Source organism: Delphinus delphis, chromosome 10, assembly GCF_949987515.2.
Source record: "Delphinus delphis chromosome 10, mDelDel1.2, whole genome shotgun sequence".
Classification (NCBI taxonomy): Eukaryota; Metazoa; Chordata; class Mammalia; order Artiodactyla; family Delphinidae; genus Delphinus; species Delphinus delphis.
Genome location: NC_082692.2, coordinates 28,064,776 through 28,091,061, shown reverse-complemented (window position 1 = coordinate 28,091,061; position 26,286 = coordinate 28,064,776). Strand labels below are relative to the sequence as shown.

Genomic DNA, 26,286 nt, shown 5'->3' with positions numbered 1-26,286 from the left:
AACTAATTTATAGAAGGTTCATGCATAGTCCTTGTAGCCTTAGAACCTTAGCCTATTTTTCTGGAGCACAGAGCTAGCTGAAGAGTGGGGTGAAAGACCATTTTAAATATAATACCATTTGTTTTCTTTTGACATGTAAGATTTCATTAGATTCACTAAAATGGGTTTGTGCCTGTATTTACATGATGAAATTTGTAATCAAAAACCTAAGATACAATGGAAGCTTTATTTTTTCTCTCCTTTCTTCTTTTTAAGTTCATTGTAACTGAATGAAATTTGCTATATCATTGAAAGAAACTACACACATCTAGGCTTCATAAAGACTTGAAAACATATGTTGAGAAATTACCTTTTCTATCATCCAACCAGCACTTCAGTCAGAATGCAATTTGATTGTAATAGCATTGATTTTCTTTCACGAACACCACTCCACGGGGTTGGGGAACTACATCGAGTTTGGGGATTGTTACAAGGGCGATGTCAGCCCACAAATTAATATTCAGTACTGGTTATCTGTGTAGTGATAATGAATATTCACTGTGGTTTTATTTTATATTTTTCAGAGAATATTAAAACTACACCTAGTAAACTACTTAAGACTCTTTTAGTCTCAGAAGCTCTTTTTATAAAATTTCTGGTGCTCATTTTTAAAACACTGAAAATATGTTCATGCAGAGCCTGTTTTTAATGAAGTTAGAACCATTAAGTAATTAGAAAAGCCTGAACATGCTGCGTGGTCTCTGGTGATGTAAATGATTATTAACATGCTTATTCCTAATACAAAAGGATTCTGCAGCTAATTTCGTTAGCTTCACTATTTTTAGAATTCTGGTGTCATACATTTATTAGGAAGCTAAGACTTCAAGGTAAAACTTTGTTCAATAGCCTCATATAATTATTTCCCACTTTTGGTATCTAAGCAACTGAACAAACAAAAAAATACCATGTTGACAGTACAAGCTCTCTCTGCTTGGCTGCAATTGCCCAGAGCTCCTATTTCAACTTCTTTCCTCTCAGGGAGTTGCCACTAATGTGACAATCAATCCATCTGTGCTTCTGGTTCTTAAAGGAGACCTGACAGCCCCTTGATCCATCACCTTGCTGTCCAAGGAAGCAGTGGAGATTCTGAGGGGAGAGGAGGAGAATTATCTCGGACCTGAGGTCAGTAATAACTCTTTGCAGAGGGGACGCACCAGAAGACTCTGTAGCCCAGGGTGAGTTTTTATTGGTCTCCTTCAATTTTTTCCTTTATTCTAAAATGACCTTGAGAACATACCAGTTAATTCAGGCTGGCCTGGAAACAACAGCCCATTTCCTCGGAGCTCTTAATGTGAGAGACACTTTCCTTCAAGGTAATACATTTTATTTGCACTGCTTTCCACAGTTTAACCTTATATAGATTCTAGATGACTTCTTAACCCATAATTTTTCTAAGAAATTGAGGGGTGCGTGTGCATGTGTGCGTGTGTGTGTGTGTGTGTGTGTGTGTGTGTGTGTGAGAGTGATTTAAAGCTACTTCTTTCTGTTCAGGAAAGAAGGAAACAACATATGTTTTCAAGTTTTTTTGACTCCTCCATATGCTTAGGATTCTAATCAAGGACTCATGTTTGGAAACCTAAATGCTTTTGTCTGGCTATCATTGTTACCACCCTTGATTCTTCCTAGGAAGTTTTATCCACTCCAGGCTTCAACACATAATTCTCACTGTAGTCTTCCTAGTTTTATTCACATCACACATACAACCCATTTCTATTCCCACTTCTATGCCTTTGTTTTTGCCTTTTCCCTACCTTTGCAATTGCCTGGACCCTTTGATTCATTACCTGTGTAGAAAGTACCCTTTCTCCGAAGTTCACCTCAGTCCTTCTGACATCACACTTTCCTCTGATAACATCACAGCCCCCTCTCCCCTCACAATAATTGTTTTTTTCTGAGCTAACTGAACTCAGGTTAACAGATGATTATATAATGGCTTATCTAAGTTTTTTATGACATTTTGTCTGTTTGTCTTGCAAAGTTATAAATGTGAAATTGAGGACTATATCCCTGTAACATATATCATAGAGTTAGGGGCCCCTGGGTGCTCTATAACTCTTTCCTGATTGACTGATTTCTGCTAGTCACTGAGCAATTAACATGGGATAAATCTCTTCTCACTGTATAAGATTCCACGACTCATACTGAAGTGGATAATGCTTTTCCTCCTACATGGCAGACAAGAAGAGGTTTTTTAAAAAATGTATTTTAGGCATATTCCATGTAAGATCATTTTGGCATGTTTATTTGCTTATATTATTGGGTTTTTTTGCTACTGTTGTGATTCCCTGATTGATACTCCCTTTGTAAGCAGCTCTTTGCAGGAAACCGCCCTCAGCAGGAAGCCCCTTTTCTTGTCACTTTAGCAAAGCTGTATTGTAACTAACTTTGAAACTAGGCACCCCCATGCTCTACCTATCTCCAGCCCAAGCACACTTTTCAAATCTTTTAATCACACAATACCTTGCCTAACTTGTCGGTTCTTTCAGTAGATCAAAGAAGTAGAAATGAAGAATAAGTAATTAAAAGATGACCAGATCTCTTCTCTAGCTTCCACTTCAGTAATCTCCGGATAAACTGTGTGAACAAGATAACATCTAGAAGAAGATCACAAGTTGACGAGCCTGCATACAAGCCTGCAGACAGATGACTCTGACCCTCTGTCTCAATGATTAACCGAGATTACTTCCCTGTTTCCCTTTAAAAGCTTCCATGACTGAGCAGAATCTTTGGAGGTGGTTTTTGGGGGACATTATGTTCACCATCTCCCCAGATTGTCAGCATTCTGTTAAAGGCACCTTTACTTTCTACCAACATCTGTGAGTATTGATTTTATAAGCAGCGAACAGTGGGACTTGATTCATTCAATGACACGTAGACTGTCTTGTTTTGATTAATTGAAATTCCTATCCCATTGTTGGTATTCAAGCATTTCAGTGACTGGACCATCATAACTTGATCTTTGTTGCTTCTACTCAAAAAGAAAAATTTTTGTGTTGCTTATGGATATCAAGTTGGGATAAGGAGAACTTCTTTGCTCTAATTGTAATATTCATGATTTAAGACTCTCTAGCTCTTGGTCTTTTTTTCTGTTCTTATCAGGTCTCTAACTATAGGAAGTACAGTAGCAAAATGAGCAAAAACAATCCTTTCATATAAAACTGCTCTCTAGCAGGAACTTCATTCTAGGACATTATAATATGGTAAGAAAGAAGTTTACGGAAAATGCAATTGCCATTCCTCTCTAAACAACACTCTTTAAGAACACAGTCTGAATTACTTTTTTAAAAAATCAGAATGGCAATAGGCAAATTACAGCACCAAACACAAAGTTGTCCCAAATGCTATCATTTTTGTGCCAGACTAAAAATATTTTATATTGCTTGCTTTTAGGAAATAAATAGCTGTTAAAATAATTGTTTTATAAGTGTAACTCAGAATATTACTGAGAGTGAATAATAAAATACATAGTGGATCAGCAGTCTTGTTTTTTCTGTGGGGTACGAGACCCAGTTAACAACATGCCGGGATGTCTACAAATGGAAATTGATTGGCAGCAAATTGGTATGTGAAAGGACAAACCAAGCTCATTTGATCACAATAATAATGTCACTTAACATTCAAATGGAACAGCATTTGAGCAGAAAAAGTTCTTGGGATTGATTAGGAATGAATGCAAATAAATAGGAAAATTCTGGACAATTGGGATTGAACCAGGCTTTTCATCACCCCACTACACGAATGTGCTCATCCTTATTAACTTTGTCCCCTTCTGACTCCTCAGTCCCTGACATCGAAGTATGCTCCCCTTCCCAGCTTCAGACGCAGTGCCACAGTGGTTCTCGAAAGCCTGACAGGCAGGCTCTGGTTATGTCAATATGCTCAGTTTAGAATTAAGCTAAGAGCCCATGATTGAGCCCGTCACTCAGTCCTGGTTGCAGTGGTCCCTGCAGTTCTCTGGTTTCTAGCTTGTTTTAAGGTCTGCTTGTTTCTAGGATGGCTTTTGGGTACCTGGCATTCCTTTCTTTCTCAAACATCTTGCTTACTTCTCTATGAGATTTTGTTCTACTTATTTTCTTTCTTGTGCTATAATTTCAACAGATAACTAAGGTTCTCTAGTACTGGAGCACTGCTCTGAAGCGTTTTTAAAAACCTTACTCCCAGAAGCTGGGGTTTTGTCAGTTGGTGCAGACGTTTACTATGGTTTTAGGCACAGATGGGTGCTTGGATGGTTTGCTTCTATGTTCTGCCTTCCTGATTTAACCTCCATTTCTGGAATGATGGCAGAGACTCTTGAGCTACGTTGTTCTCTGTGATGTTCTCACTTCCTGTGGATTCTAAAACTATCTCACCTTAGGGTATTTCCTACTGGTCAGTGGAAAAATGTGAGAACAATTGTTGTGGGTTTTTTTGCGGTACACGGGCCTCTCACTGCTGTGGCCTCTCCCGTCGCAGAGCACAGGCTCCGGACGTGCAGGCTCAGCGGCCATGGCTCACGGGCCCAGCCGCTCCGCGGCATGTGGGATCTTCCCGGACCGGGGCACGAACCCGTGTGCCCTGCATCGGCAGGCGGACTCTCAACCACTGCGCCACCAGGGAAGCCCCGAGAACAAATCTTTATCTTTACATAGAGGAATAAATACACGTAAGGATGGAGAAGTAGGAGCTTTAGAGAAGAATGCCTTCGACGTTATCAGGCATCTTCCTATGTGAAGTAAATATTGTTTTTAAGGATTGAGGCAACTACCTCTCCATCCTATTATCTTCGGGATGTCTCTCTGAAAACGTAACAATCTCAGTAAGAGTCCCAACCTGTTCACTTAACAGTGCAAACACATATCTCTGAAATTAACTTTCTCACAAGATGTACAGGAGACAATCACAAGATGTATCTATTTGTTGCTCATGGAAGTAAGAGAAATTTAATCGTTCTTTCTTCTATACTTTGCCTGTAGAAATTTGTGTGAACCTCTTTCCAGGTTCTGTAGTCACTTGCATGCTATCTCACATGCATGTAGATCAAATAATGCTTACTCAATATTAAATCATTTTCTCTCTCTTCTATATTGGTACAGAGGGGGCTCCTGTTGATAGGAGTGCTTTTTTTCATCAACACCTATATCTTAGAAATTTTTTAGAGATTTTCTAATTAATGAAGCATAAAAGAGTTATGTGAATTTTTGCTTACTTGTATTTTTTAATAAATCATACATAGTGCTTAATAAGTATCAGTCCCTTCCCATTCTTCCTATGGTATTTACTTACTCTTATCATGAGAAATGTTGTCTATCCAAATAGATTACCAAATTCTTTAGAGAAAAACTGAATATATTAGGTTGACAATAAAATTAGTTTAGGTTCAGGACATAAAGCTTTAAGATGAACACTGGCAAACTAGAGTTTTTTCCTAATTAATATTGAAAGCCTATGTGATTAGAGTGCTTTCACAGATGGCTCCCAGCACCTAAAACAGTGCATTGCACAGAATAGGTACCCAATTGTATGCACTGAAGTAAACAAATGCATGAACAAAAAATAAATAAATAAAGGCCACCTTCCCACGTAAAAAAAAAAAAAAAATTGAAAGCCTAGAAAGCCTTGCCTTCCAGTCCTTAATATTTGTAAACTTTGATCCTTGTTACATATTCAGTTCAAGCTCTACCTCCTCTGAGAAGTCTTTCCAGTCCACCCTAAACCACTTAATTATTCCTATTCCTTAGCTTTTAAAATACATTTTGCCTCAGTCTCCAATTCTGCTTTAAGACCTTGCATTAATTTTCAAATACATATTATATTCCAAGTAAGAATAGAACTGGCTTAAAGCAGGGGTATTCCCTAGCGCTTCTCTGTATCTCACAAAGCCTTACTCAGAGCAGGTAATTTTAACAAATGAGAAAACATCTTCTGAAAATGCAACCTTTAAATCCATTTACTTCCATCATATTTCTTTCTTGTCCTACATTCTACCTCTGGATTTAAGATATGTTCACAGAAATCTTCTCAAGAGATATAATCACTGTCATTTTCACTGGCTAATCTCTTTGCTGGCCCAGCATATAAGAGAAGACTGACATTCAGAGATACGAATGAAATTATTTCTAACTGAAGCCTCATACGTAAGGGGAAATGTAAGACTTTGAAATAAGCAAAGAGGATTACTGGGTATCCTTTCAATGGAATGTGAGGGCCTCTGAAGGTTATTTGACCCTATAGCATATTCAGGACTGTCTATTTTACAACTCTGTAGAGATTAAATCTAAATTGTAGCAAACTAATACGTAGTAATGTTGAGCATCTTTTCATGTGTTTGTTGGCCATCTGTATGTCTTCTTTGGAGAAATGCCTATTTAGGTCTTCCACCATTTTTTTGATTGGATCATTTGGTTTTTTTGATATTGTGCTGCATGAGCTGTTTGTATATTCTGGAGCAACTCCAATAAAAATTAATTTAAAAAAATTGTAGCAATGCAAATAGATTTCCTTTTTCTTTCTTTTCTTTTTTTTTTTGGCCATGCCATGAGGCATGTGGGATCTTAGTTCCCCGACCAGGGATGGAACTGTGCCCCCTGCATTGGGAGCACAGAGTCTTAACAACTGGAATGCCAGGGAAGTGTTAAAGCCAGTTTTGTACCATTTGCAAGTTCATTTCAATATTCCAGTTCTATAAAGGTATCTATTTGGATTCTCCATTGAACCAGTTGTAACATCTGTCTCATTTCCTCATTTAATTAATGAGTTAGATAATATCTTTGAAACATATTTATTTCAGATTTGTATGAGTCATGATTTTACCTTGTTCAAAATCATGCTGACCCTAAACAAGCTTTGAGGAGAGGCAAATACAGTAAGTGCCCTACATATGAATGAGTTCTGTTCCGAGAGTGCATTTGTAAGTCCAATTTGTTCGTTAAGTCCAACGAAGTTAGTCTAGGTACTCAACTAACACAATCAGCTATATAGTACTGTACTGTACTAGGTTTATAATACTTTTCACACAAATAATACATAAAAAACAAACACAAAAAATAAAGAAAACATTTTAAACCTTACAGTACAGTACCTTGAAAAGTACAGTAGTACCAGCTACATCACCACTGCTTTTACGCTTGCTTCCGGACATCCTGGGCTTGAAATAAAGATACTGTACTACTGTATTCTACACAGTACTGTACAGTAAAGGACACAAAAGCACAACCGCTTGTAGAGGATACACGCGTGTGACAATATATGCCAGACACGTGAACTAACTTATGTGATTGGACATGTGAACGCACGTTCCCACCTTTGAAAGTTTGCAACTTGAAGGTTCGTACATAGGGGACTTACTGTACTGGCCAACTCAAATTCCTCTAGGCTTTGTTTCCATGGCTGTCCCATGGAAACAACGTGAGCCATGTCCATGATTTAAAAATTTCTAGTAGCTGCACTGGAAAAGTAAGAATAAACAGGTGAAATTGGGCTTCCCTGGTGGCGCAGTGGTTGGGAGTCCACCTGCCGATGCAGGGGACGCGGGTTCGTGCCCCGGTCCTGGAGGATCCCGCGTGCTGCAGAGCGGCTGGACCCGTGGGCAATGGCTGCTGAGCCTGCGTGTCTGGAGCCTGTGCTGCGCAGCGGGAGAGGCCACAGCAGTGAGAGGCCCGCATACCGCAAAAAAAACAATACAAAACAAAAAAAAACAGGTGAAATTACTTATGATACGATTACTTAACTCAGCAGCCAAAATACTGTCATTTCAACATGTAAAATTTTGGACATATTTTACATTCTTATTTCATTCTAGGTGTTTGAAATCTGGTGTCTGTTTTATCCTTACAGCACAACTCAATCCTGACCACATTTCAAGCCACATTTCAAGTGCTCAAGAGGGACCTGTGGCTTGTGGTCACTGTATTGGACGTTGCAGCCCTGGTTGTGCAGACAGTGCAAGAGAGAGTAAAGAGACATGTACAATATTTCATCTGTTTAAACAATGTGCTCCACTGAATGTCACCTTCTCACAGAAAGTGAGCATGCCTGCCTGCCCTGCGTTTTAAAATATTGTTGAAAAATTAGTTTCATGTACATCTGATTAATTTCTCAGATTCATTGAACACGTTTCATTGTCTTCAAACTACATTAATTCATCATAACAAGCTTAGAATCAGTTTGTCTTGAAAAGCTCAAACGTTTGAAATACACAATTTAAGCTTCAGAGATATCTAGTACTGTAGCCGCCAGCCACATAGGGCTATTTAAATGTAAATTAATAAAAATTAAATAAAATTAAAAGTCTAGTTCATCAATCACACTAGCCACACTTCAAGGCTCAATAAATGGTGACAATCAATCAGGCAGTGCAAATAAGGAACATTTTTGTAATCTCAGAAAGTTCCATGGGACAAAACTGCTTTAGACAGTCCTAGCATAAATTAGCTAATGGTACAGTAAATTTAGAGACTGGTAATAATTTTATTAATGTAGATTTGCTATTTTTTTTAATTTTGGAAAGAAAAATATAACTTTAAAATGTGTTTTCAATAGTCTCTCTAAAAGAAATAAATTGGCTTCTATAACATACAATTTTCCAGCTTCCCCCAATATTCTGTTAGTGTTGCCAACAGTTTATTTAATTAATTTGTAAGTCACATTGAGAACTTTGCTCCCAAATTGCAATGAGTCTGCCAACTCTTTTAGCATTACAATTTAAAAAAAATAATCTTTTATGAATCTAGAACAAAGCAGTAGGTGAGACTTTGCAATGGGTCATCATCTTGAAGTTAATTTGATTTACTTCTTGCTTTTTATTTTTCTCCTGCATTTAGCTTGATTTTAATTGTTTTGAAACCTGCTTTCATTACCTTTTTTTTTTTTGCGGTACGCAGGCCTCTCACTGCTGTAGCCTCTCCCGTTGTGGAGCACAGGCTCCGGATGCGCAGGCTCAGCGGCCATGGCTCACGGGCCCAGCCGCTCTGCGGCATGTGGGATCCTCCTGGACTGGGGCACAAACCCGTGTCCCCTGCATCGGCAGGCGGACTCCCAACCACTACGCCACCAGGGAAGCCCTTTCATTACCTTTTTAATAATTCTGTAACACCGTTAGCAAGACTCTACCCAAAATTCGCTAGAAGGTATTTATTGCTTTTATTACCGAATCATCTCATGATAGCACTTCCTTATGGTCTAACTGTTAGACTCTATTATTTTCCACCAAGTTTACATTTATCAATGTCACTGTGATTGAGAAATGAGACCACTTGAAATTGATGCTAGACTGTTTTGAGTGAGGAGCACCTTGTAGCCATGAAGTATCCTGCCAGGTTCATAAGGATTGTTTTTTCTGTATGTGGAAATATTGTAACATGAGGTATTTGTTTCAACAAAATTTTGCTCCTACACAGAGATTGTTTCCAACATGTCTCCTATTAACCATTTTCCATGTTAAAAATTGTTCCTTTACTTCTGACCAATTTTTATCTCTATCCCAATAGACAATGAATATCTCCACTGCCAGTAACGTGAAACACCTAAAACAATGACAGACCAATGAACAACCAGTTATTATAAACTATTTCAAGTGGTAATGACAAAAAAGGAAGATTGAAATAATAGTCTGTGATTAATTTCTATCAATTTAATTAGTGAAATGACATGTATGGATGTTCTATTTTAGTCATTTTATCATGGGTAGATAGATGCACATTTTCCTCTCTCTGTAACTGTATGTATACAGATAATCATGAATAAGTAGAAAAACAAGCAAATAAAATTTTTTTAAACTTGAACAATGGAAAACAGAAATTGTAACCAAAATAGTGATGCTGATCAGAACCAGGGCAGGCAAAACGGCCAGACAGAAACCAGGCCCAGCAGCCTCTCATCAAATGATGGCTTCACAGATGACCTGTGGGAGACACTGACTGTGTGGACTCAACTATTTGACTCCTGGGATATAAACATCAGGTTGTCTCTACTATAATGAGATGCAACCAAAGCACAGCTGAATTAACGTAACTGTATGGAAAGCACACTGGGAAGAGACAAAATGGATACGGGAGCAGAGATGAAGACTCAGGTTAAAACAGTCCCACTGAATGTAAATGGATACAGCCACTACGGAGAACAGTACGGAGGTTCCTTAAAAAACTAAATATAGAACTACCATATGACCATGACCCAGCAATCCCACTACTGGGCATATACCCTGAGAAAACCATAATTCAAAAAGAGTCATGTACCACAATGTTCATTACAGCTCTATTTACAATAGCCAGGACATGTAAGCAACCTAAGTGTCCATCGACAGATGAATGGATAAGGAAGATGTGACACATATATACAATGGAATATTACTCAGCCATAAAAAGAAACGAAATTGAGTTATTTGTAGTGAGGTGGATGGACCTAGAGTCTGTCATGCAAAGTGAAGTCAGAAAGAGAAAAACAAATACCATATGCTAACACATATATGTGGAATCTAAAAAAAAAAAAAAAAGGTTCTGATGAACCTAGGGGCAGGACAGGAATAAAGAGGCAGATGTAGAGAATGGACCAGAGGACACGGGGAGGGGGAAGGGTAAGCCGGGACGAAGTGAGAGAGTAGCATTGACATATATACAATACCAAACGTAAAATAGATATATTTTATATATACAATACCAAATGTAAAGTAGATAGCTAGTGGGAAGCAGCTGCATAGCACAGGGAGATCACCTCGGTGCTTTGTGACCACCTAGAGGGGTGGGATAGGGAGGGTGGGAGGGAGACGCAAGAGGGAGGGGATATGGGGATATATGTAAATGTACAGCTGATTCACTTTGTTATACAGCAGAAACTAACACAACATTGTAAAGCAATTATACTCCAATAAAGATGTTAAAAAAAAAAGTGACGCGAATCAAAGACAATTGTAAAGTGTATTGGACAAGAGTTCAGGAGACATGAACAATGTAATTGTGTAGAAGAGCAAGTCAAATGAGAATAAACCTAAAACTTTCACAGGAAAGTATCCAGTTTCTACAGGGATCTAAGAATTGTGTGTGTGTGTGTGTGTGTGTGTGTGTGTGTGTGTGTGTGTGACAGAGAGAGAGAGAGAGTGGTCAACAAGAGGCAGAGACAGAAATAAGATGTTCCAACAACCACAAAAAAAGAAATTGTGCAAAAGAAAAAAAATAAAGATGCCTTACGAATCTATTTTTTTAAACTATGCCAAGTTAAGTAAGGAGAAATTGTATGATATACACAATGTGCAGCTGAAAAATGAACACTTTGTACCTGAATGAGTCTTATTCTGGAATAAAAATAACTGTGTACTGAAGAAGATTCCAAATATTTTGTGCTCTAGAAGGTATTTTACCTTATAGAAGTGTGTTGGAAGAACTAAAAGGTAAGAATATTTTAAATTTATGCAGTGAGTTGTTAAACCAAAATCAAGTACTTACTATTAAACTCTTTGGTTTTTTTGCTCTGCTTCTATTAAGGGTAAAATGTTTTGAAGACTTTGAAAATATTTTTATATTCTGGATATGGAAGGAAAATAAATTATTCCAAGGGGATATTGGTGAGAACCTCTGGCTGCTTGAGGGTATCCTGTTTTCCACAAAGTAATTTCTACTTTATTTGCCGTGTCTCTATGAAATATTTAACAGATGCATCAGAGCTATTCTCAGTTGCTCAGTAATCAGTTTAGTAAATTTCCAAGCCACTGGAGTAACATCTCACTATTTGAAAAGAGAGGGGTTGTGACAATGGCATGAATGCCTAATAACAAATTTATCACTTGTCATATTTCACCAAACCTGAGAACATTTACGAAAGACAAGAATCTCAATTCCTTAGATTTTTTGACATGAAGCTCAAGATATTTAGAAGTGTTGAAGAATAAGAGTTCCAGAGTGCATCAGATTATCATCCTATCTCTCAAACCAGAGAGGGGTTAATACTATTTGGATTGTTTGGAAAAGGTAAGTGATTATAAAAAACTCAAAGTTGTATACACACACACACACATACACAATGAAGTAGTAAAAAAGAAATATTTTTTTAACTAATCAAGATTAACTTTTTAAGTATTTACTTTTTTAAGTAAATAAGCCTTTCACATACATTTATTATTAACATGATCCTGTAATAACATGACAACGGTTCATTTATTACATCTTGGGAGATTTTTTTTTTTTTTTTTTTTTTTGTGGTACACGGGCCTCTCACTGTTGCAGCCTCTCCCGTTGCGGGGCACAGGCTCCGGACGTGCAGGCTCAGCGGCCATGGCTCAGGGGCCCAGCCACTCCGCGGCATGTGGGATCTTCCCGGACCGGGGCACGAACCCGTGTCCCCTGCATCGGCAGGCGGACTCTCAACCACTGCACCACCAGGGAAGCCCCGGGAGATATTTTTAATATTATTTTGAATCAGGATTAGTAAGTGGCAGAGAAAGTGTTTACACATGTTTTGATGAGAGTTTAGCAGAGATTTCTTTAACCTTGGCTAATCCCGTGCTCCAGAACCCGAAGATCTTGGCTGTATGAAGCTGATGGAAGGTACAATTACTTTGTTGCAACTCACAACCCTCAATCTGTCCTTGCAAATCTGTTCACTTGGCTCTCAAAGTCTTAAAATGAAACATGGAAAACTTCCCTGTGTGTTCCCTTTTCTTTTCCCATCCCTCCATTACATCCTCAGACATTGGTGATTACTATCAAAATAGCCAAAAACAAAGACTTCCTAAACATCAGTTGTTCAAATATGACAGAACTTTGTATTCCTAAGAAACTTTACTGTCCAAACAAGTTATTTCTATTTAAGTAAGTATGTGTGATGCATAGATCAGTAGGAACTCAAGCTGGGCAAAGTTGTAAAAGCGTATTTTAGGATATCAATTAACACTAGCAGTATTCTTAATTTAGCTGAGCAGAGATTTGAACAAGGATAACCACAAGCGCCTTAATTATAGACATTTTTTCTGTAGCTCAGCAAAATTTGAAAGCAAGAGAATCGCTGCTGAAAGTCCGTATGTTATAGTAACTTATGGTTATGTAAAGTCATTTTATTTTCTCCCAGTGTTGACAAAGTCAATGAACCTTTAACAGTAATAAAATATATTAATAACAGAGTCCATGATATGAATGTTAATAAAAGAAAAAAGTTTAACTCAAGATCTCCTTACACGGCTTTTTATGAAATGCTAATTGATGAAAAACCAAAGCTTAAAAATAACAGCTCCTCGAAGAAGAACTACAATCCTGCAGCCTGTGGAACAAAAGCCACATTAACAGAAAGACAGAAAAGGCAGAGGGCTATGTACCAGATGAAGGAACAAGATAAAACCCCAGAAAAACAACTAAATAAAGTGAACATAGGCAACCTTCCAGAAAAAGAATTCAGAATAATGATAGTGAAGATGATCTAGGACCTCAGAAAAAGAATGGAGGCCAAGATAGAGAAGATGCAAGAAATGTTTAACAAAGACCTAGAAGAATTAAAGAACAAACAAACAGAGATGAACAACACAATAACTGAAATGAAAAATACACTAGAAGGAATCAATAGCAGAATAACTGAGGCAGAAGAACGGATAAGTGACCTGGAAGACAGAATGGTGGAATTCACTGCTGCGGAACAGAATAAAGAAAAAAGAATGAAAAGAAATGAAGACAGCCTAAGAGACCTCGGGGACAACATTAAATGCAACAACATTCGCATTATAGGGGTCTCAGAAGGAGAAGAGAGAGAGAAAGGACCCGAGAAAATATCTGAAGAGATTATACTCGAAAACTTCCCTAACATGAGAAAGGAAATAGCCACCCAAGTCCAGGAAGCACAGAGAGTCCCATACAGGATAAACCCAAAGAGAAACATGTGACAACACACAGTAATCAAATTGGCAAAAATTAAAGACAAAGAAAAGTTATCGAAAGCAGCAAGGGGAAAATGACAACATACAAGGGAACTCCCATAACGTTAACAGCTGATTTCTCAGCAGAATACTCCACAAGCCAGAAGGGAGTGGCATGACATATTTAAAATGATGAAAGGGAAAAACCTACAACCAAGATTACTCTAATTGGTAAGGATCTCATTCAGAGTCATGGAGAAATCAAAAGCTTTACAGACAAGCAAAAGCTAAGAGAATTCAGCATCACCAAACCAGCTCTACAACAAATGCTAAAGGAACTTCTCTAAGTGGGAAACACAAGTGAAGAAAAGGACCTATAAAAAAAAACCCAAAACAATTAAGAAAATGGTAATAGGAACATACATATCAATAATTACCTTAAATGTGAACGGATGAAATGCTCCAACCAAAGGACACAGGCTCACTACATGGATACAAAAACAAGACCCATATATATGCTATCTATAAGAGACCGACTTCAGACCTAGGGACACACACAGACTGAAAGTGAGGGGATGGAAAATGATATTACATGCAAATGGAAATCAAAAGAAAGCTGAAGTACCAATACTCATATCAGATAAAATAGACTTTAAAATAAAGAATGTTACAAGAGACAAGGAAGGACACTACATAATGATCAAGGGATCAATCCAAGAAAAAGATATAACAATTATAAATACATATGCACCCAACAAAGGAGCACCTCAATACATAAGGGAACTGCTAACAGCTATAAAACAGGAAATCAACAGTAACACAATAATAGTGGGGGACTATAATACCAAACTTACACCAATGGACAGATCATCCAAACAGAAAATTAATAAGGAAACACAAGCTTTAAATAACACAATAGAACAGATAAATTTAATTGGTATTTATAGGACATTCCATCCAAAAACAGCAGATTACACTTTCTTCTCAAGTGTACATGGAACATTCTCCAGGATAGATCACATCTTGGGTCACAAATCAAGCCTCAGAAAATTTAAGAAAATTGAAATCATATCAAGCAGCTTTTCTGACCACAATGCTATGAGATTAGAAATCAATTACAGGGAAAAAAACGTAAAAAACATAAACACATGGAGGCTAAACAATACGTTACTACATAACCAAGAGATCACTGAAGAAATCAAAGGAGAAATAAAAAAATATCTAGAGACAAATGACAATGAAAACACGACAATCCAAATGCCTATATAAGCCTACCTCAAGAAACAAGAAAAATATCAAATAAACAATCTAACCTTAGACCTAAAGGAACTAGAGAAAGAAGAACAAACAAAACCCAAAGTTAGCAGAAGGAAAGAAATCATAAAGATAAGAGCAGAAATAAATGACATAGAAACAAAGAAAACAATAACAAAGATCAATAAAACTAAAAGCTGGTTCTTTGAGAAGATAAACAAAATTGATAAACCATTAGCCAGACTCATCAAGAAAAAGAGGGAGAGGACTCAAATCAATAAAATTAGAAATGAAAAAGGAGAAGTTACAACAGACACCGCAGAAATACAAAGCATCCTAAGAGACTACTACAAGCAACACTATACCAATAAAGTGGACAACTAGGAAGACATGGACAAATTCTTAGAAAGGTATAACCTTCCAAGACTGAACCAGGAAGAAATTGAAAATATGAACAGACCAATCACAAGTAATGAAATTGAAACTGTGATTAAAAATCTTCCAACAGGGGTCCCTGGTGGCACAGTGGTTGAGAGTCCGCCTGCCGATGCAGGGGACGTGGGTTTGTGCCCTGGTCCGGGAAGATCCCACATGCCACAGAGCAGCTGGGCCCGTGAGCCATGGCTCCTGAGCCTGCACGTCCGGAGCCTGTGCTCCGCAACGGAAGAGGCCACAACAGTGAAAGGCCCACGTACCGCAAAAAAAATAAAATAAAATAAAATCTTCCAACAAAGTCCAGGACCAGATGGCTTCACAGGTGAATTCTATCAAACATTTAGAGAAGAGCTAACACCCATCCTTCTCAAACTCTTCCAAAAAATTGCAGAGGAAGGTACACTCCCAAACTCATTCTATGAGGCCACCATCACCGTGATACCAAAACCAGACAAAGATAATATAAAAAAAGAAAATTACAGACCAATATCACTCATGAATAAAGATGCAAAAATCCTCAACAAAATACTAGCAAACAGAATCCAACAACACATTAAAAGGATCATACATTATGATCAAGTGGGATTTATCCCAGGGATGCAAGGTTTCTTCAATGTACGCAAATCAATCAATGTGGTACACCATATTAACAAATTGAAGAAAAACCATATGATCATCTCAATAGATGCAGAAAAAGCTTTTGACAAAATTCAACACTGATTTATGACAAAAAGTCTCCAGAAAGTGGGCATACAGGGAACCTATACCTCAACATAATAAAGGCCATATAGGACAAAGCCACAGCAAACATCATTCTCAATGGTGAAAAACTGAAAGCATTTTCTCTAAGATCAGGAACAAGACAAGGATGTCCACTATCACCACTATTATTCAAAATAGTTTGGGAAGTCCTAGCCATGGCAATCAGAGAAGAAAAAGAAATAAAACGAATACAAATTGGAAAAGAAGAAGTAAAACTGTCACTGTTTGCAGATGACATGATACTATATATAGAGAATCCTAAAGATGCCACCAGAAAACTACTAGAGCTAATCAATGAATCTGGTAAAGTTGCAGGATATAAAATTAATGCACAGAAATATCTTGCATTCCTATATACTAATGATGAAAAATCTGATAGAGAAATTAAGGAAACACTCCCATTTACCACTGCAACAAAAAGAATAAAATACCTAGGAATAAACCTACCAAGGGTGCCAAGAGACCTGTATGCAGAAAACTCTAAGACACTGATGAAAGATATTAAAGATGACACAAACGTTTGGAGAGATATACCATGTTCTTGGATTGGAAGAATCAATATTGTGAAAATAACGTACTACCCAAAGCATTCTATACATTCAATGCAATCCCTATCAAATTACCAATGGCATTTTTCACAGAGCTAGAACAAAAAATCTTAAAATTTGTATGGAGACACAAAAGACCCTGAATAGCCAAAGCAGTCTTGAGGGAAAAAAATGGAGCTGGAGGAATCAGACTCCCTGACTTCAGACTATACTACAAAGCTACAGTAATCAAGACAGTATGGTACTGGAACAAAAACAGAAATACAGATCAATGGAACAGGATAGAAAGCCCCGAGATAAACCCGTGCACCCACGGTCAACTAATCTATGACAAAGGAGGCAAGTATATACAATGGAGAGAAGACAGTCTCTTCAATAAGTGGTGCTGGGAAAACTGGACAGCTACATGTAAAAGAATGAAATTAGAACACTCCCTAACACCATGCACAAAAATAAACTCAAAATGGATTAGACACCTAAATGTAAGAGTGGACACTATAAAACTTTTAGAGGAAAACATAGGAAGAACACTCTTTGACATAAATCACAGCAAGATCTTTTTTTGATCCACCTCCTAGATAAATGGAAGTAAAAACAAAAATAAACAAATGGGACCTAATGAAACTTAAAAGCTTTTGCAAAGCAAAGGAAACTACACACAAAATGAAAAGACAACCCTCAGAATGGGAGAAAATATTTGCAAACGAATCAACAAAGGATTAATCTCCAGAATATACAAACAGCTCATGCAGCTCAATATTAAAAAAACAAACAACCCAATCCAAAAATGAAGAAGACCTAAATAGACATTTCTCCAAAGAAGACATACAAATGGCCAAGAAGCACATGAAAAGCTGCTCAACATCACTAATTATTAGAGAAATGCAAATCAAAACTTCAATGAGGTATCACCTCACACCAGTTAGAATGGGGGTCATCAGAACATCTATAAACAACAAATGCTGGAGAGGGTGTGGAGAAAAGGGAACCGTCTTGCACTGTTGGTGGGAATGTAAATTGATACAGTCACTATGGAGAACAGTATGGAGGTTCCTTAAAAAACTAAAAACAGAATTACCACATGACCCAGCAATCCCACTACTAGGCACATACCCATAGAAAACCATAATTCAAAGAGACACATGCACCCCAATATTCACTGCCACACTATTTACAATAGCCAGGTCATGGAAGCCACCTAAATGCAACCTAATTCATCAACAGACGAATGGATAAAGAAGATGTGGTACATATATACAATGGAATATTATTCAGCCATTAAAATGAATGAAATTGGATAATTTGTAGAGACGTGGATGAATCTAGGGACTGTCATACAGAGTGAAGTCCGAAAGAGTTAAAGAAATATTGTATATTAACGCATATATGTGCAACCCAGAAAAATGGTACAGATGAACCAGTTTGCAGGGCAGAAATTGAGATACAGATGTAGAGAGCAAACGTATGGACACCAAGGGGGGAAGTGGTGGGGTGGTGGTGGTGGTATGAATTGGGAGATTGGGCTTGACATGTAAACACTAATATGTATAAAATGGATAACTAATAACAACCTGCTGTATAAAAAAATAAAATTAAATTAAAAAAAATTTTTTAAATAACAGTTCCTCATTTTGATTATAGTTTAAGATAAACTCTTTAAACTGATTTTATATAATCATGATTCTTATATACACTCACACTTGACAGTGGAATTCTTTAGTATAATTTAAAAATCATAATCTGTATTTATTCCTAGGCTGTCGTTCAAAAAAAAAGTAACCCAAATATGTATTTGATTTTTATCTTAATTTTTTAGTTGTTTTTCTCTTTTGAATTGAGAGGTTACTTATGGTTCCCTGGACCACATTCTCTTAATTTAAAGTGATTTGAAATATCTGACCAGTAACGACAGATGCCCTGATGAAGCCTAAAAACAGCAGTTAAACAAGGGTCCGCTTTAGCCTTACTGTGAAACAAAGTCAATTCTGAGCATGCAGGGGCTCTATTTACACGTGATTTGGGGAGGAAAGGAACTTGAAATTCGTCCTTCAAGGCTTGTCCTTTTCCTCCATCTTGGGAGTGGACTAGCAAATCTCCAAAATGTAATGAAATAACACAAAGATTGTTGAGGTATTGACAGTTATTCCCAGTGCAAAGGTAAGTTAAGAAAGGCAGATAAAAAAGACAAAGATGATTCCTTACAATGGTAAATATGCTGTCAAAAAATACACCCAATTCTCTGACCTAACCCCACCCCTGCAGCACACACACAGAGGCAGTGACGTGCTGAAACTAGCTTGCATGGCTCACTAGACCTGATTATTAATTGCTCAGCGTTTTGCAAACTGGTGTTTAAACTCTGGATAGTTCGAAATTGGCCATGGTGAGAGTATGACTCAGAAACTGTCAAATGATACAAAATAGGATTTTCTTTTTTTCTGGTGAGCCCATTCAACAACACACCGCTGCCTGTAGGGCCTTTCTTTGCTTGCTTTTTCGTCCTTTGCATTCTGTTCTTTAATCTTTTGGTTTGTTCCTTGGGGAAGCAAAGGAAATAACTATTTGCTGCTGTTATACCTTCACTTCTTGATGGAGATAAAGAGACCCTGTATATATTCATTCACCCTCTTCACATCCCACCCCAACAGAGAAGATCCTTCCAACAGCAGGTGAATCAATGACACTTTGACATTTGCCAAATATACAGACAAAACAATAACTGGCAGCCATCCACAGAGAGACACTTAGGCCACCAAGGGTCTTTGCCAACTTGGCATAACCTATATGAGGATTAGGCAATCTTATAAAATTTTTAGCTGTTTTTCCTGCCTTAGAAAGAAAAGAGAGGAAAATCCTTTTGATAATACAGCCCCATTAATGCTCCCTATAGATCCAAATGAAAACATATAGACTTGGCTAAATATAACATGAGACCCTATTTTCTTTTCCCATTTCACCTGACTTTCTCCACTGCTTCTCGTAACAGACTCTGCAGCCACTGCTGACAGTATAAGCAGTTGGCGTCCCTAGAACCCAGCTCTGCATGGGAGAAGATAATCACGATGCAGACATCAGTTAAATGATACCTTTCCAGGGCTGGCTGGGCTCTTCAGTTCTTCAGACTCTTTCCCAGGGTCATAATGACTAGAGGAACAAGGATGACGTAAAATTAAATAGTCGATTGATGTTTTACAACGATAAACTATGTTTCCAGAAATTGCAATCAAACAAAAAATAAATCAGGATAACTATCCTAATTGCCAATTACAATGTGCCAGGTCTTCACTCTGCCCAATATCTGTGCAGCATGTGACACTGCTAATCATCACCTCCCTTGAAATAAATCTCCCCCCTTTGTCCTCGGAGGGACTCATCTTGTGCTTCTCCATACCAGTGTTGATGGTCCCTGTTTTCCTATGTTAACTCTTATTCATCAATTCATCCAGTAAATACTGCTTTGTCCTATGTTTACATCTGTGACCTTGACCTTAATTAAACAACACAGCTAAACAGTCTAGTATAGTGTTTTTCATATAGTGCAAAATAGATAAATGTCTTCTTTCTTCTGCTCCTCCAGCTCTTAGTAGGGCCATTTTTTCCAGTTTCAAACAACACCCTGTTAGAAGCTCCAAGATCTTTCTCCTGCCCCCCCACTCTCTTTAATGAGCCCCAAACTCAGAAAGCCAACTGTCTCCTGGTTATTGTCTCATTATCTTTCCCTGGAAAATCAAAATCCACTTCTCAAAACTGAAAGCATTAGCCCCAACCCCTTGCAAGTTTTCTCCCTCCACTGTCCCCCATCTCAATAAATGGAATCATTTTCTTCCTTGTGGTGAAAGCAAGAAAGATCAGAGCCATCTTTGATTTTCCCTGTTCTTCAATCAAAACTTCTAATTTATATTTAAATTCTGATAACTATATAATCAGTATTTGTCTTAAATTCACCCTTTGATCTTTTCCCACTACCACCATTCTCTGTAGGCTCTTACAGTTCTCCTGGACAATGTTAACAGTGTGGTCTTGTAATTGCATTTTCTTAATCCAGCATGCGTTTCCAATCCATGCCGCATCTTGCCATCAGAATTATATTTCCAGAATTCTCTCTATATCCTCATTCTCTCAAATATTTTCTATAGCCCTACCGCCAATGGAATAAAGTCTTAGCAAAGCTTTCAAAGCACGTTGTGTTGATCTTTCCAGCTTCATTTCCCTAAATTCCTCAGTCTGTCCAGTGACACCTGCATCTCTGTCAGCTCCTTTTAGAGCACTTCTAGTTCCTTGAATCACTGTTGATAGTGTCTCTGTATCCCACTGGATGACCTGATGAAATTCTTGAAAAACCCAATTCCAAAACTTAAACCAATCAGACCTCCTTTCTGAGGAATTATCCAGCATTCCTTTCTCTGAATTCTTCTAGCCTGGTGTTTAGTATTTTAAAACACTATGTCATTCCCATCTTCTCTTGTTTCTCTGATTACATGTCAACTCACCATGTTTTCTCTTCTATCAAATTTCAAAGACAAAATTAAAGTCATTTCAGTGTATACAACACATGTCAAACACCTGATGCCTAAGAGGCACTAAATAAATTGTAGTTGAATAAGTGTATTGCATATATTTTAAAAATAAGTAATTTGTCCAGTTGGGGAGCCCTGTTGCTGACTTTTTTGGATGAATTCCCTTGTTTCATGTTTTATGGGAACATCTGTAGATACACGCTAGCTTCTATAGCCCCTGGTAAGAAGCTATTTGAATACTGAAAAAGAAGTTTGCGTTAATTACGTTTACTACTCTGTATCTCTTATTTAGAAGATGGGCTAAAAATATACACTTTTTTTTTTTTAAACATCTTTACTGGAGTATAATTGCTTTACAATGGTGTGTTAGTTTCTGCTTTATGACAAAGTGAATCAGTTATAGATATACATATGTCCCCATCTCTCTTCCCTTTTGCGTCTCCCTCCCTCCCACCCTCCTTATCCCACCCCTCTAGGTGGTCACAAAGCACCAAGCTGATCTCCCTGTGCTATGCAGCTGCTTCCCACTAGCTACCTATTTTACATTTGGTAGTGTATATATGTCCATACCACTCTCCCACTTTGTCCCAGCTTACCCTTCCCCCTCCTCGTATCTTCAAGTCCATTCTCTAGTAGGTCTGTGTCTTTATTCCCGTCTTGCCCCTAGGTTCTTCATGACCTTTTTTTTTTTTAGATTCCATATATATGTGTTAGCATACGGTATTTGTTTTTCTATTTCTGACTTACTTCACTCTGTATGACAGACTCTAGGTCCATCCACCTCACTATAAATAACTCAATTTCATTTCTTTTTTATGGCTGAGTAATATTCCATTGTATATATGTGCCACATCTTCTTTATCCATTCATCTGCTGATGGACACTTAGGCTGCTTCCATGTCCTGGCTACTGTAATTAGAGCTGCAATGAACATTGGTACATGACTCTTTTTGAATTATGGTTTTCTCAGGGTATATGCCCAGTAGTGGGACTGCTGGGTTGTATGGTAGTTCTATTTTTAGTTTTTTAAGGAACCTCCATACTGCTCTCCATAGTGGAGGAATCAGGTTCCCTGACTTCAGACTATACTACAAAGCTACAGTAATCAAGACAGTATGGTACTGGCACAAAAACAGAAATATTGATCAATGGAACAGGATAGAAAGCCCAGAGATAAACCCACGCACATATGGTCACCTTATCTTTGGTAAAGGAGGCAAGAATATACAATGGAGAAAAGACAGCCTCTTCAATAAGTGGTGCTGGGAAAACTGAACAGGTACATGTAAAAGGATGAAATTAGAACACTCCCTAACACCATACACAAAAATAAACTCAAAATGGATTAAAGACCCAAATGTAAGGCCAGACACTATCAAACTCTTAGAGGAAAACATAGGCAGAACACTCAATGACATAAATCACAGCAAGATCCTTTTTGACCCACCTCCTAGAGAAATGAAAATAAAAACAAAAATAAACAAATGGGACCTAATGAAACTTAAAAGCTTTTGCACAGCAAAGGAAACCATAAACAAGATGAGAAGACAACCCTCAGAATGGGAGAAAATATTTGCAAATGAAGCAACTGACAAAGGATTAATCTCCAAAATTTACAAGCAGCTCATGCAGCTCAATACCTAAAAATATACACTCTTGAAGTAATTTCTGTACTTTTTGTGAGCTACTCTATTAGGAATAGACTGGAGTTCAAATCATATAGGTAGAATATATCATTAATCATTGCCTCCATTTATTTTATAAGGTTTTCCTGGTTTTCTTTGAATGGCCAAATAGCATACCCACTGTATCTGGTTAGGAGGAGTAGAAAATTTTAAAAACTCAATCTATTTATTATGATAATAAGAAGCACATTCTATACACCAGGCTATATTCTATTTACTTCATATAAATTAACTTTAATTTTTAAAACAACCCCGTGTGGTAGGTACTATTAATATGCCTATTTTACAGAGAAAGGAACTGAGGTACAGGATGGTTGATTTGCTCAAAACACAGAACTCATCAGCATCTGAGCCAGGATATGAACTCAGGCACACTGATTCCATATCCCATGGTCTTTCTGGCTGTGCTCTGTTGCATTTAATTAACAGATGAGAGTCATGTGCAAAAGTAAATACACATAGGACCAAATAAAGCAGGAGGTAAACTGAGGTTTAAGGAGTTCAGCAGAAAGGCAAATGAAGTGTTTAATTTTGACTGAGGTATCAGAAGTTGATTTTGAGAAGGGAGGGCCACTTGGAAAGTACTCATTTTCAAGGAGGGCTCTGACACTCCACCACTTCAAAGGCAGCTCATGGCTCTGTGGATCACGTTTCTTTTCACTGTATGCTTCTCCCCACCCCGTACAATCAGCAATTTCCATTTCCTTCTATTTTTGCCATCTTGTCACAGTATCACAGACCCTCCCGTACTCTTCCCCACTCCTACAGAGTATAATTACATCAGTAAGTAGTAAGCACTATTTAGCAGTTTGTGTCAGAATGTGTATTCCTTTAGCTTTATAAAGAAATGCTATTCACCTAGCATTTCTGAGGTCAGTACATTGTCAACAGGTTGGAAGGCAAGCCTAATACACAGACCCTTTCATAGAATCATACAGCAACCCTGACTCTCCTTCCCAAAGAAACACTTCAAGCCTTACTACTCATGGCTTTGCGAACAAACATCAGCATCGCTTGAGCATTGCTTAAATCCTAAAAATTTTGAGGTGAGATCTTTTATTGTAGCTTTGTTGAGTAATAAGTAATGATATTCAACACATACATGCACATACACACGCACGTGCGGGCCCACGTGCATTTGCTAATTCATTTCTTTTAGCTAGAATCTAAATAGGCTTACTTTTCTTTTAATAAATCTTCCAAAGGTTACTACCCTTTTGCCCTTCTCTGCCTGCAATTACATGAAAAAGAAAAAGCACAAAATCCTCTAAAGCCGATCTTTTAAGCTGAACAAACAGGAAATTCGATTCATATTTTATTTAATCAGTATAAATCAGGAGAATATTTTTAGAGGAGGGGTGAAGAGACTATGTTTTGAGCCGATTAAATCTCTTCCTCCTTCCTCCCCTTCACTTCCCAAACCTCTTACCTGTACTCAGTGCACAGGTCGAATCTCAGGTCCAGCATTAAGTAATTCACTAAATTAAAACAAAAACAGAAACAAAACTCTGAGCTGCAAAACTCTTGAGTCATTAAAAGAAAACACAGAAAATATGTTGGGACTTCTAGGTAACTCTTCATCAGTGATGTGATAACTGATTTGCAGTATCTTTTGAAGTGTTGAAGACATTCTCTATATCGCTGATGTATTAAATACCACCGTGGTTGAAACTATTGCAAGAGGAGAATCTGAGGGCCCTTCACTCTTCTCCCTCCACTGACTCTCAGAAAAGGAAAACTTACTTAAAAATTAAAAATATAATCATCTCTCCTTTAGAGGCAATGAAATATTTAGTAAAAATGCTCTAAGGATTTCCATCAAACGAGCACCTTGACTCCCACTTGCTGTTAGTCTGTGGTTAAGCAGATAAGCTCCCGAGCCTGAGTTTTTCTCATCCATAACATGGAGTGATGATTGATGTCCTACGGAAAGCATTTATCATCAGAGTGCCTGCCTGTTGAGTTCCTGATATCTAGACTAACAGTCTAGCAACAGGAGTATAAAGAGGTAGATGAAAATAATCATCAAATAAGTTTATTATGCGAATTAGATGAGCTGACATATAAAATTAGTAGACTAATGCCTGGCTAATAATAATTGTTCAATGTAAATTACATCGCTACCTATCCTGTCATTGTTCCCCAATTAGAAAATAAGGTGCTATTCACTCAAAGATGAACAAGTGGAATTTTCTTTCTAATTCCCCTCATAGCCCCAAACCTTCCTCACTTCCTTGCCAGAAGTTACAGCAAAGGCCTTATTAGGCAGTGAGTTTCCTAGAGGAAAGGCTATTTCCTGATCACGCTTGTATTCCTTCTGCTTGCAAGAGCATTTAGGAGGTCTTTAACCTCTTTTTGTTGTTATGTTTGGTGAATGTTTATTTGAGATGAGGGCTGGGTTCCTGGAGATAGGAGAGAAAGGAGGAAATAAGAACTGTCAAAATTGACATAGCTTTGAGGGACTGGCATTAAAAATCAAACTTTATCTATTTTGCATTTTTCCAATATGCAACTGACTGAGGAGAGAGCGTGGGAGAGTGTTCGTGTGTGCATATGGATAGAGGGGTGTGCATGGCATTTAAAAAAATTTTTAGCCCAATGCAGATTTGTGGAGCACTATACATTGTTTTCTCTGCATCTGGGAATACAATTAGTCTATAAACTGCAAACCAAGCTACAAGTCCTCCTTGAAATTTCTTTTGTCTTTTTTATGTGTTTAGTTAGCTTTTTTTGAAGATGCATGGTATTCAGACTTTCTCCAGGCTCAGTAACAACAGAGGCCAATATCTGGCCTGTGCCCCTGCTCCTCGGAGGTTTCCAGAGAGCAAGCAGGATCCAGGGCTGATGGAATCAATTTTAATATCATGACCAAATCAAGTAAAGAAAATAATTCAGGCTCCCCTGGCTTGCATGGTTGCACTTCAGGCCAAGACAAGACCAATCAGAGATGACCTGAATCCCAAGATCGGAGGAAGAATAGAATCAAATAACAAACAGAATCATGGCATTTAGTGCAGTGATAAGTGGTTCTATTGGAGCGCATTGATCTACCCTGAGGTACCTTTTCTCAAAAGGTAGCTAGTTATAAATCTGTCTGACAAAGCTCCTTAACAACTTCAAATTCCAATCGCTGGACAGTAGTTTTGCGCAAGCGGGCAGTGAGTGACAGTTCAGAGCATAGGTGCTACATTAATATTGGTACCAAGGCTGTTGCCCCAGAATCATACCCCTGCCCCTCC

General features: G+C 37.8%; 1 long non-coding RNA gene across 1 annotated transcript; it reads left to right on the top strand.

Annotated features, from left to right (window-relative positions):
- The first annotated feature begins 1,074 nt into the window (after positions 1 to 1,074).
- Positions 1,075 to 8,426, top strand: LOC132431503 (uncharacterized). Its single transcript, XR_009520765.1, has 3 exons — positions 1,075 to 1,214; positions 2,526 to 2,855; positions 7,852 to 8,426. It is a non-coding gene; the product is annotated as an uncharacterized lncRNA (long non-coding RNA).
- The last annotated feature ends 17,860 nt before the right edge of the window (positions 8,427 to 26,286 follow it).